Genomic DNA, 13,964 nt, shown 5'->3' with positions numbered 1-13,964 from the left:
GGAAGACCCAGCCAGTGTCATGTGTGATAGGAATTTCTGAACAGTGCTCACCCACCGTATGGACTCTTCCTTGGTTATCACAATTGTATTTCCAGCATACCATACCAGAGCTAATAGCGCACGGTTCCCCCATAAACGTGTTTCCTCTGTACCTTACTTCTCTCTCTGTAGTTACATTTTGATTTTACAGAAACTGAACCTACGAAGCACGTTTTGTTTTTGAAGCAGGTTAAATTAATCTCATGATCAAGTGTTCAGGAAGGAGGTTGAAGTATGCACCTCCTTTAGATTGGTTTTTGTGGGTTGTACTATATACTGTGTAAGGAATCATGTATAGTGTAAATGAAGATTCATAAATCAGTTAGAAATATTTCAAAGGGGTAACTTTCAAAAATTAAAACAGCAGAACAAACCACTATAGGTGATATACTATTAGGTGCTGTAGGTGTATATAGTCAAAAAAGTGAGGGGTTTTAGGTATGAAAAGTGTAAAATGAGTATGATATTGTTGACTATGAATATAACTTGATATTCTATTTTAATACTTAAGTTTCAGCCAGTTTTATACTCTTTCAAAAGTTAAATCAGCCCTTGCTCTCAATGGACTCTAGGAACGAGGGATTTTTTGTATAAAACTTTTTTCTTGTATAGTTTTATCTTACTACAAATTTAAGATACCCAGTAATCATTTTACATTTTAAAATCATTACAACTACAGTACCAGCTTTTTTGTTTCCAACTATATTATTTTCTCAATGGTTAAGTCTTAGTTTCTACTCAAAGAATTATTAAAATGAATCTTTAACTTTTTCCTGGAATTTGTTTTAACACAAACATTAGTTCGATTATATATAAAACACTTGTTATTGATAAAACATACCTGAGATTCAAAAAAGCTACCCTATTATCTCCTTGAAGTAAAAATAACCATTTATTTTAGATGTCACACACCAATGAATCAATGCTTACTTGATAATAATATTATTTCCCAAAAAAATCCCATATTGTATATGTCATATGTACAAAAATGAATCATCGCTTACTGTATGTGTATAATAACTTATTTCTAAAAATAAATCTAGAAAATCCTATTGCATTGACAGTATTCCTAAACCGATACTACTACACTAACGAGATCAGTTCCTACAAGTACAAGAACATCTTAGATCAGACATACTGAGCTTACATCATATCATACGGCATAATGGTGTGCTGGTGATATTACTCTATGTGATTTGCCTTTGAACTCTTGATGTATTACTCTGTGTAAGGGGGATTTCAACTGTAGAGCTGCATGATGAATATTACTGCTCAGTCCTTTACTGTTCTGTCAGCTTAAACTACAATCTACTAAATTAACATGTTCTGTTTCACCTTTTACACATAAGAGATTAGTAAATAATTGTGTTATATGTTGTTTTTCTTTTTGCCTCAACATGAATTAAATAAAGTGTTTTACTCATCATTTGTTTGTAAATCTTTCTTTCATGTGTTTTAACAGTTATGAATTATAATTGCCACATTAATTCTTCTAGATGTAGACTTTATACTTTTTATAATAAATTCATTTTAACAATGAATTGTATTTTTCCTCACTTCATGTTAAAGAAAATAACTGTGTATGAAAAAATAAAATAACCAATGTTATTGAAATATTGTGCATCTATCATACCAACCTTATAAGCAAAATTCTTCTTGGTCTATAAGTTTTTTTGCACTGTCCCCATGAAACCTACACATCATTGTTTGTTGGTAGAGGTTATAACGGTTATACAACATATTATTATTCTGTTGTAGCAATTTTTTAGATATGTTATCATTAGTAACTCCTCAAATTTTCAAATTATTTTGCCATTATGCTACAAATTATAATTGTAATTTATTTTCTTATTATGGGATGTCTACTTCAGAGTCAGCTAGTATCATAGATTATGTTTGATCTATGCTAATATCCAATATAGTCAATGATATTACAGCACTCTTGTTGTACCACCAACAGCAAAAAAAGCAACAAAATGTTAAGAACTTAACTACTGGAGGTCTATTAGGAGCCTAGTTATGCAAAAGGTCGCCGGTTCGATCCTGAGAAAAGTCTGCAGCTTTTTGATGAATCAAAACTGGACCCATCTATCCTTAATCTAATCATTGCGCTTTTGATAAATGGTCCTGACTAATGAAACAGCTGGTCTTAGTCTGTAACAAAGCTGTAGATCACTCCATTCTACAAGATAATCACTAACAAAGATAACTCTTAGGCGTCTCCATCTCAATTGATAATGATAAAATAATATTCAAAGACTGATATAGTAACCGCATAACGCCTTTATCAAGAATCATAACAGTTTTGTTATGCAATTTTGTTGTTTTGTTTTGCAATCAGTTAATACATTAGATACATCTCTCGTCCATTTATATCACCAGAATTATCTTCACAGTACACCAAAAGCACGTAAATTGTATGAAACCGATCAAAGAAACAAATGTGCCTGTGATCAGCGCTAATAATACTAGGCACTGTTCATATAATTTACCATCCCAGAGTACATCTAAAAGCATTATTACAGAGAATCGTGTCAAATCACACAATCTGTTTAGACTGCCACCGGCTTGGATGCTATTAGTGACGCTTATTATCAGTGTGTTTGATATTCAACGGTTGCATGATTACTTATATAATACTCAGCGGGTGTTACTCTGTGGAATTGCCGCGTGATACTCTGTGTATTATTCAACCGCGCGGGATTAACGCCGTATGAAACTTGTGGTCATTGTCACAGCTATTCTCACTACCGCCATTGCGTTTAAGCTGGGTCCAATTACAGATTTTACTCTCCGGTTAAACGAACTTTTAAATTGCAATTTGAGACGTGTTACAATATATTCTAAAAATGTGGGGATGGAATGTTGATATATTGCATAGTTCAATTTGCTATTGTTGTTAGTTCGTTGAAAGGGTTTGTATGTTTTTTTCACCAACTACATAAAATAATTTTACTTGGAACAGCACATTGGTTTTACTAGTTAACATATTGATTTAGCATGTCGATTGAAACTGTTTGCAATCGAAGACAAAGCTGTGTAATTACAATAATGTGAAAGGGATATTTATTTCCACAGGATATAGAAACTGTGGGCTTGAGATTTTCATGTGTATATACTTTTAATATCTTAAATTAAAATTCTAAAAAAAAAATTATCTACCGGTATTCAAAAAAGTTAAACATACACAATTGAAATTTGCCATCATAAATTACTTTTCACACGTTGTCTTTTACTGTTCTACATATCGGGTTGAGGTTACGGAGTCATACTGATTTCTTTCGTAATTTAATCTAAATAAACATAATTTCAAGTCTAACAACCTTCGAATTACATTATTATTGTTCTAAATACAATCATATCTCAAACCAATGCAGAATGAAATCTCAAACGTTTCAAATTTACCCATCAAACTTCTGTCAGCCTTTTCACCTCCTGTTGATGACTATGAGAAAGGTGAATGTCGTTGTGGGAGGAGGAGGAGAGGGGGTGACAAGGATACAAAAGTCCCACGATAGCTGTTTAATATCAACCCTGGACGAGGGTGACGATCGCACAAAGCCCAGACCCTATGTATTACCTGGGGCGGGAGCGGGCTTCTCCTTATGTAACTCACATTCCTACCACCCCAATTTGTCATCGACTCTGCAATTCTACGTCAATAGATGCGAAGATGGGAAGGGTTTTAATGGAACGATCGCGTATTTCTGATTTTAGGAAGTACGGTGATACTTTTTGTTGTAATTTCAGTTGTTGCAAGGTTGCCGGTTCGATCATGTGAAAAGTCGAATATTTTGGCTCGAAATTGTACCCAATTGTTCTTTATTATTGGGATTTTTATAAATGATTCCGGTTGAAAAACGATCTGATCGTAGTCAGTAGCAAACCAATCATTTAATTTATTCAGCACTCATATTTCACTATAATCTTCAACTATACATAGTTTAGTGTGAAAACATCTAATAATCTTATGCAGTATAGACAAAAGTTGTAATTGCAAAAGTTAATTATTTCTTTAAACTTTCACATGTCATTTTATAAAGCTTAACAATACACGAAAAGTCTTCTCGGAGAAAACCGTTTACGAAAACAAGGTAAGAATTCACCATAATTAATTAGAGACTTTGCTAGTTAGGTTAGAAGAACGTTATGAGAAAAGCGTTTGTAAAATAGAATACACTGTAAATTAAATTAACTACACACTCTACTACTCCCTCAGGCCTAGTACAGGTTTACTTTCTATTTTACAAGAAATTTAGAAAATGCGTTATGTTTTAACAACCCACTTTGTCTCTTCTTGATATGTTTAGCCTATACTTACATTAATCTACATTCGTTCCCGGAATTGATTAGTGAGGTTTAAAAATCTATTGTTGTGCATCATATCATAGCCGTAAAAAGAGCCCTACTTTGCTTTACCAGAAGGTGCACAAATCAACTATTCTATTTCAATAGCAAAACAATACCAAGAAGTAGTTTGAAAGCAAGGGTGTTCTGCCCTGATGCTAACAATGAGTGCGGGAAGCAACTGTGAAAGTCTGCTTCAATAGTAACTAATGAGGGATGGACGTGAGTTCGCATCGCGGTTCCTTATCTTTACCTGGGGCGGTGTTCAAGGTCATCAGCTGACTACAATCAGCTGACTCACACCAGTTGTCACTACAATCAGCTGATAATCTAATAGTTTTGGTGTTGTCGCTACATTCAGTTGAAAGTGATACTTCTGCTTGAGGCAGACTTTACCATTTGCATCATGTTCTTTTGGGTTTGGGTGTAGCGTAGCACCTATCGTTAAATTCTTGGTAAGCTGGTGAATAGACGAATAGAATTAAATGTATACCGATATCAGTACAGTATTATATTGTCTGTGGCAGTGCTGCGGTTAACATATGTTCTGGCGTCCACCGCTGGGAGCGCCGTGTAGATACGTAGCGCGTCGCTTCGAGTCACTGTTGTAGCGAGTCGCGACTCTGTAGCCATTTGCTTAAAATACTTGCCTATCCATGAATTAAATTAGACAATTTGAAAGCTTTGTTCGCGACGATGTAGCAAGCTACAAATGCCTTTACGTCGTTCAAACCGTCTTTTTGAATGGAGTAATTTAAATGGTGACAATTTGAAAGCTTTGTTCGCGACTAGCAAGTTGTTTAATTTGTTTTTACTCAGTTCAACCCTCATTGCCTCTGCGAAGTAATTTAAATGGAGACAATTTCACAGGTTTGTTTCGACGGTTTCGACGCTGTAGCAAGTTGTTAAACATATCGAAGCAGTTCAAACCTCTTTCTGTATTGAGTAATTGAAATGGAGACAATTTGAAAGCCTTGTTCGCGACTAGCAAGTTGTTTAGTTTGTTTTTACTCAGTTCAAACATCCTTTTCTCTGCGAAGTAATTTAGATGGAGACAATTTCACAGGTTTGTTCACGACGCTGTAGCAAGTTGAAATCGAAGCAGTTCAAACCTCTTTCTGTATTGAGTAATTGAAATGGAGACAATTTGAAAGCTTTGTTCGCGTAGCAAGTTGTTTAACGACGACTGTCGATGTAATCCCTGTGATCACCACACAAGGATGTCGTTTTTTGTCGTTTGGACCTGATTGTCTGCGAGGGGGTGGGTGTGCCACCGGGGGGGGGGGGGGAAGCGCCCCAAGTGCCCGATCAATGCTATGTTCCTCAAGGGTTTCGCGCATTCCTACACTCCAGCACTGGTCTCTGGTTCCAGCGATCTCTTACAGACGTCATTTAAATATTTAAATGCAAAGAGAATTTTCACCATGATCGGAGGTGGACGATAAAGTTGGTACATCGATGTAACTGTATAATTTTTGCCAAAAATTTTCGTTTTAGACGCTCTCTAACATGTGTAATCGTAAACACGTCAATTTTCACTACAATTGGAAATGTCAGAAAGAAAAAATATCAACTTATGTGCAACATTTTAGTTGATAACTTTAGCTGTGCAATTATCCCTTTTGCTAACTACAGCAATACTTTGCCACACTGTACTTCAAGGCAACGTTTTCATTCAGTATAAACACGCAGTCAATCTATTGCATGCGTCATTTAAATTTATCAAAATTTTCACCTCTACAATCAGAGTTAGATGACTTAGTCCGCACAGTTGACAATGTAAACATGGCAGTGACGTTTTAAATTTCTATTAAAATGTCCAGAGGAATCTTACTACCACTATAGGAAAGATGTGGTCAGGTATGTTTGTTTAGGCATATAAAAAAATTAAACATTTTAATAGTAATTTTCGTTGGACGATTAAGCCTTCTGTGACTATACAGTAAACACTTAACCTTACTTTACTTTTAGTTTTTGCAAATTTACAAGGCATTTAAATATAGTGTCTACCAACACATTTGGAGATGGGGACAGTAATTTTGGCACAAAGAATCAAAATATAAATTTCAGTTGGTACTTTTAGTTTTACCTTTTCTATTTATAAATTAATAGCTATCACCTCACTGTATTTATAAACTATATAGTTTAAGTTTACTTATTGTATTCTGTAAGAAAACCCGACTACTATTCTTTGCTCACATTATAAATACAATGCGAACAGTCGATGTCTATCAGTGTATTATGCGTTATTGGTGTTATGATTGCAAGAGATTCTAAAGGAGTTAAGCTGTTTTATCAACCATTCATTGCTTTGATGCGATTTGTACGATTATTTTCATTAATTGCAAGTGAAGCTATCACAATATTTATTCATTCTACCATGATATTTTTACAATGATCAACGTTACTTTTTGAAACTGACGATCATCCCTTGCTGTTATTTCGTGGGGTACAGTGAATAATTTATTTTTCAATTAAGTAAAAGATCAAAACCGACGGAAACAGTATGAACAATAGATAAATTTCCCTTTGATGGGTTCGATGAATTGAAATTACGGATGTTAATGTAAGAATGAACACTTATTGGTTAGTTTATTAGATTATTAGTTAATTTTTTAGATACTATTCACATTTTAAATCTCAGTAACTAACTAACTCTTTTTCGCATTCAAACAGCTAACCAATAGACAGTAGACACATATTGAAGTGAAAGGTAAAACTCACACCACAGTTAAACATAGATACTTTATTAGCCAAGATCCCAAAAGTAAGTCTTCAAGCTCAAAACAACAATACAATAAAAACAAACATCAAATATGCAACATATGATAGCAATTATAAAAATACCAAACAGCACATCTTCTCTTTTCTCTTTTTTTTAGTTTATTTGTAAAAATCTGAATCACTGTATCTAAGAGGTGGTTTTACACTTCTTTTAGGTCTGTCATTTTCATTGCTATTGTAATTATGTCCAGCATCAGTTTCAGTTCCTTGGTCTTCTTGGTATTGGTGTTCAAATCTATTTCCACGATTTTCAATAGGCCTATGCACAGCTATTATATGTCTCCTGTTCCTTCTGATCTTCCCTGCCTGTGTATTTATCAGGTAGGACCGAGGATGATTTGATTTATTCTCAACATGTCCATAACGTTTTAAATCTGGAATCCAAACTTTGTCATTTTGATCAAGCTGTGAGAGATCTCTTACACCTTTCCTTACATCGTAGTTTCTCTTATTTCTTTCCTTGATTGAAAAATCCTTCTCTTTAAACTTTTGCAATCTTTCCCTTGTTACCTGTCTGAAGTTATTTATTGACGGTAATGTTGATCGGAGCTTCCGTGAATAAAGTAACTCTGCAGGTGAAAGACCAGACTCTAAGGGTGTATTTCTATATTCTAACAATCCAAGATTTGGATCACTACATTTCGTTAGAATCCGCTTCGCTATGTCAACTGCTTTTTCTGCTTCTCCGTTTGATTGTGGATACCTTGGGCTTGATGTCACTATACGGAAACCATATTCTTCAGCAAAATTTTTAAAATCCTGAGAAGTAAATTGCGGACCTCCATCAGCTCTTACCACATATGGTACTCCATGTCGAGCAAATATATTTTTCAATCTAGCAACCACAGCTCCGGTAGTCAATGCATCCACATAAACCAGTTCAAGAAATCTAGAATAGTAATCTTGCACAACTAAATACCATTTTGCATTACATTTCAAAAGATCAATACCTAAAGACTCCCAGGGATTTTTTGGTAGTTCAGTCAACAGTAATGGTTCTGATTTGTTACTTCTTTGCTCCAAGCAAACAGGACAATTTGTTACAAGTGTAGCAATATCTGTTGAGCAGCCAGGCCACCACACCGATTCATACACTCGCCTTCGACATTTGACAATTCCCATGTGACCTTCATGTATTTTACTCAGTATTTCCTTTCTCAACGATTTTGGAATAAACAGTCTTGTGCCTAAAAGGAGGAATCCTTTACTGATGTTTAGATCAGTCCTGTACTTCCAATACACCGAATTTTTATTCCAATTGTTATTCACAATCCAGGATTTAATTCTTCCGCATTCCTCATCAGTATCCTGAGCTTCTTTGATTTCCTTGAGCCTTTTGTCAGAACAAGGAATAGCATCTAAAATACTCTGAACAAACAAATCTTGTTCCAATATGTCTTCATGTTCTTCATTTGACTTAATGGGGTTCCTAGACAAAACATCTGGTACATAAAATTCCGTTCCTTTCACATATGTTACTTTATATCTAAAACAAGCCATTCTCATTCTTAACCGCTGAAGTCTTGCCGATAAACTAGCGATTTGTTTACTTCCAAGCACCTGAACTAAAGGCTTATGGTCAGTCATAAGTTCAAACTCGGTTCCTAAAACATACTGTGAAAATCTCTCACATGCCCAAGTCAGTGCCAGTGCCTCCTTTTCTATCTGAGCATAACGCATCTCTGTCGGTGATAAAGATCTCGATGCATAGGTGATTGGTTTCCACTTTCCATCCACAAATTGTTCAATCACCCCTCCTAGGCCAAATGACGAGGCGTCAGCTGCAACTCTGGTTTTACGATTTTTGTTGTACACAGTTAAACATAGATACTTTATTAGCCAAGATCCCAAAAGTAAGTCTTCAAGCTCAAAACAACAATACAATAAAAACAAACATCAAATATGCAACATATGATAGCAATTATAAAAATACCAAACAGCACACATATCTCTATTATTATTTTATTCAAGAAATTCAATAGCGTCATGTTTGTTTAAATCTCTTGCTTTAACCATGACGTCTTATCAATTAATTTGCTTCCATCCCTATCTCGCCTTTTCAGAGTTTACTAAATTGTTACCACATTTTACCCCCAAAAGGTAAACGTGCCATTCAGCTATAATTTACGTGTTAACCTTCCGGAATTCACAAACATTTTATCGCATTGTATGTTACATGGGTTGCAAGTCTAGGTTTGTTAAATGATAAACATGTTAACGTTGGCAAGGGCTTGTTCAAAGTGGCCGAGACAATCTATAGGTCGACCAGTTACAGTACAGTTTAAACTCAGTACAGTCCAAGTACAACAACAGTACAGTCTGGGTGAATAACATAAATGATATATATATAAAAGAACATATTATGACGTCTCCCTCTTTCAAAAAGAAAATAAATAATTAAACTTATGTTGAACTCCCAATAGTTACAATTGTCCTTTTCTTTGGTCCCAATGACAGATCAATTCAAAATTCAAAAAACCTAACATAACCAAATCATCACTTTTATATATACACAAAGCGCGGCAGCCATGATATCTAGTCAGCCGTGGCAATGGCTGGGTCACGTGACACCTGGTGTTAGCCTCCAGAAGCTACGTGACGCTTCATTCACACTGTTGGATCATATCCTCTCCCTAACATAATGACTTTGTGTAAAGCCCACTATCCGTGTCCAGAAAGAATGATAGCCGCGGTACAATGTCATAAAGGGTTCCGCCAGCAGGACTGGCTGGTCGGGCGTTTGGGTTTTGGTTTAGTTTGGGCACTGTTAAATTGTGTAATCATTGTTCCCTCTAGAACTAGTACAACTACTGTACATTCTTTGGAATTTGGATACTTAAACATTCCATCTATATGAACCAACTATAGCCAATTTGTTATTTCTTTGACTACTTCAATTATAAAAAAATCATAGTTGAATTAGCCATTTCAAAAAGAAGGCATCTTCTTCTTTCGTTTTTGTTCATTTGATAGTTAATGTGACCTACTACTGTAAAAAGGCAAAAAGGATGCCTTTCAATTTGGCTTGGTTAAAAGTTTGTATTCGACATAATCAGTTTTTGACATCATGTCCTCTGTGCATCAGCGTCAGGTCTATCAGCTGCTTGGTCCTCTACGTAAATATTTATTATAAAATTTGTTACAGCTTTAGTAGAGGTTAGAACGTTTGGTACTTTAGTCTAGTCAAAGGTAGTATCATAGACTAAGATACTGTTTTATCTATGGTAGTATCATTGACTTTATATCTAGTCAATGGTAATATAGAGTTGTTTTGTGCAAGAGTACTCATTTTGTAAATCCGATTTTAAGAAAAAGGCACAAACAAAATACAGTAGAATGAATACATTTGAAACGTTGTACCATAAATGGAGTCTTATAATCGATGTATTCTAATTTATATCGATATTACATGTAGTCGAAATTAAATTTGTATGGATTTTACGTAACCACGGGTCAGTGCCAAGAGTCCCCTAGTAACAATACAACACTATAATACAGAAACACAAATTGGTGTTATTAACTTTAGACTTTAATGCAAGTCGCTGTCATTCCTTACAATTGCATAACATCTCAATTTAGCTTATTGTAGTCCAACTAACAGTTACATTTAACTCTGCTATTATTGCAAAGGTAAATGTAAAGTCAAATTAATAATTGCATCTGTGTTTAAACAAAGGTTTGATCCAGTTTCTATAATCCTTTTATATGTAATGTGTATTAATTGTTATACTAATTTCCTCTCAATTGCATTATCCACGGCGGTTTATCCGATCCAGTATTACAGCTTGTCGTGCCAATAGATTAATTATAATTGAGTAATTAATTATTTATGCAAGTACACATGTCCCTTGGCAGTGTACTAATCAATCTGATAATACGGAATGGTGTTAGTTCTCAGCCCTTAATGCCAGAAATTTAATTAACTGGTAGCATAAAATCGATAATTTCCAGGTACAGTAGTGGGATGATAACTGTTAATAAAGGTCGAAAACAAGCTGTTAAGGTAGTGTGTGAAGAAGTTTGTAGTTTTCAGTAGTTGGATGTTTCGGTTTTCAGTGAAGAAGTTTGTAGTTTTCGATGGATGTTTCGGTTTTTCAGTCAAAAAGTTTGTAGTTTTCGATGGATGTTTCGGTTTTCAGTCAAGAAGTTTGTAGTTTTCAGTAGTTGGTTGTTTCGGTTTTCAGTCAAAAAGTTTGTAGTTTTCAGTAGTTGGTTGTTTCGTTTATCAGTCAAGAAGTTTGTAGTTTTCAGTAGTTGGTTGTTTCGGTTATCAGTCAAGAAGTTTGTAGTTTTCAGTAGTTGGATGTTTCGGTTTTCAGTCCAGAAGTTTGTAGTTTTCAGTAGTTGGATGTTTCGGTTTTCAGTCCAGAAGTTTGTAGTTTTCAGTAGTTGGATGTTACGGTTTTCAGTCAAGCAAGAAGTTTGTAGTTTTTAGTAGTTGTATGATCCGGTTTTCAGTCAAGAAGTTTGTAGTTTTCGGTAGTTGGATGTTTCGGTTTTCAGTCAAGAAGTTTGTAGTTTTCAATAGTTGGATGTTTCGGTTTTCAGTCAAGAAGTTTGTAGTTTTCAGTAGTTGGATGTTTTGGTTTTCAGTCAAGAAGTTTGTAGTGTTCAATAGTCAAAGTGTAATTGATATGTGTGTAGTGTGATATTTTGATTTTATGCCAGTAGCTAACTGGTTACATAATCTATAGATTCCGAGTTATATGATAAATCTAAAGCCTTATAACCAAGTTGAATACGTTAAGTTTGCTGTTAAAATGTTCGTAATTTATTATAAGATAATACAGGTTTCACTCAATTATTGTATGAAAACTGTATAGTCTAAATTACATTTAGTCAAACAGGAAAATCCAGTCTTTATTTGTTTACGTACACACTTTAAAAACTATTATTGCATTTATTTTGCTTAATAAGTTTAACACAAATATATTTCCTTACAGTTGTTTTTTTTTACTATATTTCTCATTTTAATTTATAACATTAACAAAATTTGGGGGGATGTAATGATACTTGAACATATTAATCAACAAATGGCTAATAAGTTTGATTCTCTACATTACTTTTCAAAGACATGATCGTGAACATCTGTTATGATAGTTGCTATTAAAACCAAATTGACACCGATAAGCTTGGAGAATGTAAAATCTTTAGGGGTGTTGCTAGCCTAGTTGACTAGTGGTTAGCTCCTTGAACTTCGGTGTCAGAGGGTACAGGGTCGATCCCCGACATACACAAATAAAGTCGAGAGGTTTGGACCACTTTCCCAAAGTGATTTGTGGCTCCTACATTCGTTCCTACACTAGTTGTAAACAACATTCAGTTTAAAAAAAAAAACAATCGTCGAAAAAATGTTATGAGACCACAATAAAACTATCGGAGGGATACAAATTGAAAACTGTTTGCAAAAAACACCAGCAAATCAGCAGTATTTGATACTACCCTAATCGACACCGTGCTCACCCAATTATCAAACCAACTGTTTCCAATGCATACGAATGGGACGTTTCAATAAGAATCATGAATATGTATGTTGACCGCCCGTAAGCGGATCAGACTTATAGCAATAATTGAAGAGATATAAAACATGACGGGGGAGGGACTGGAGACAGCTGATAGCAGATAACAGGGGGTGATTTGTAGGGTGACCTTATCATAGGTGACAACAGTCGGACTGCTCGTTGTGCTTCGAGGGTGATGGTTTTATGTCCCAATTCGCCCATCTCTCGTTGCTAGTTTACGTTTATTTGAGGGTTTACAATTTGACCGAAGTGTAAATTGCTCGACAAGCCAGTTGACCGACGGGTAAATTGCTCGACAAGCCAGTTGACCGACATTTAGATGAAGATGCTGGATACAGCAAGTTGATGGCAAGGAGTGATTCGTTGTGATTTTTCCGAGATGACAACGGTCAGGAGACCACCAGACTTCTCGTCAACCATTAACTTCAGTTTTGTATTATTATTTATGTCACAATTTACTAACTGTATCATCCGTTGCTATTTTATAATTATTTAACATAAGAATGTACCATTTAGCCAACAAACCATCTGATCAAGAGTTTTAACTAAACTAATAAATTCGATGGACCACTTCGTCGACATTATATCATTCTTCTGCCATTATGCTTTTTATTGAATAGGACCACTGATTTTGAATTAAGCACGTAAGTAGACTCATCGTTTTATTGTAAAATCTAAAACCAGTTTTATTTGTGTTCCATGATAATATCCTTTGAGGGAGAAGTTGACTAAATAGTTTTTCTTTTCTTATTGGAAGGTTTTTCGATTTGTGATTTACTGTTTAGCTGTTATTATAGAGTACAGGCAAAAGTTGACGAATATCGTGTTGAATTTACTTGAAACCGTTTTAAAATTGGTTTGGTAAGAAGAAAAGAAATAGGCACCAAAAACGATCTATAAAACTGAACAAAACTAACCCTGAAATAGTCTTAGCCCTTCGATAAGAATGATACATCTATAAGGGAGTATAGTTAATATGTGGTAGGGACTACACCTACACCAAACAGTACCAAACGTATAAATAATCCATTTTCCATACCTAATTATCAATTTCTCCTTTAAGCATATTGATGGAACTTTCTACTTTGCCGTTCTGCAAATCTTTTCTAATTTTGCTGAACCTCCTGTTTTGACTATCCCAAAGAACGTAGCTTTCAACGACACGAAATATCAACACTAGTTAAGTTATGTGTGAACTTCTCGTTTTGCGTAGTGCAGCCCTAACAAAATCATAGCCAAAGTCAAAAACTTTCTCTATTGATCCACCTGCTC

General features: G+C 34.9%; 1 protein-coding gene across 1 annotated transcript in view; it reads right to left on the bottom strand.

Moving 5' to 3' along the window:
- The window catches only part of LOC128981957 (homeobox protein OTX2-A-like), a 49,928-nt gene that overhangs the window by 4,158 nt on the left and 31,806 nt on the right, over window positions 1-13,964 (bottom strand). The window lies entirely within an intron of this gene.

This window comes from Macrosteles quadrilineatus, unplaced genomic scaffold (genome assembly GCF_028750875.1).
Source record: "Macrosteles quadrilineatus isolate MER2022 unplaced genomic scaffold, UCM_ALF_1.0 Scaffold_60__1_contigs__length_738512, whole genome shotgun sequence".
Classification (NCBI taxonomy): domain Eukaryota; kingdom Metazoa; phylum Arthropoda; class Insecta; order Hemiptera; family Cicadellidae; genus Macrosteles; species Macrosteles quadrilineatus.
The sequence above is the reverse complement of the archived record's forward strand: the minus strand, read 5'-3'. Positions and strand labels throughout refer to the sequence as shown.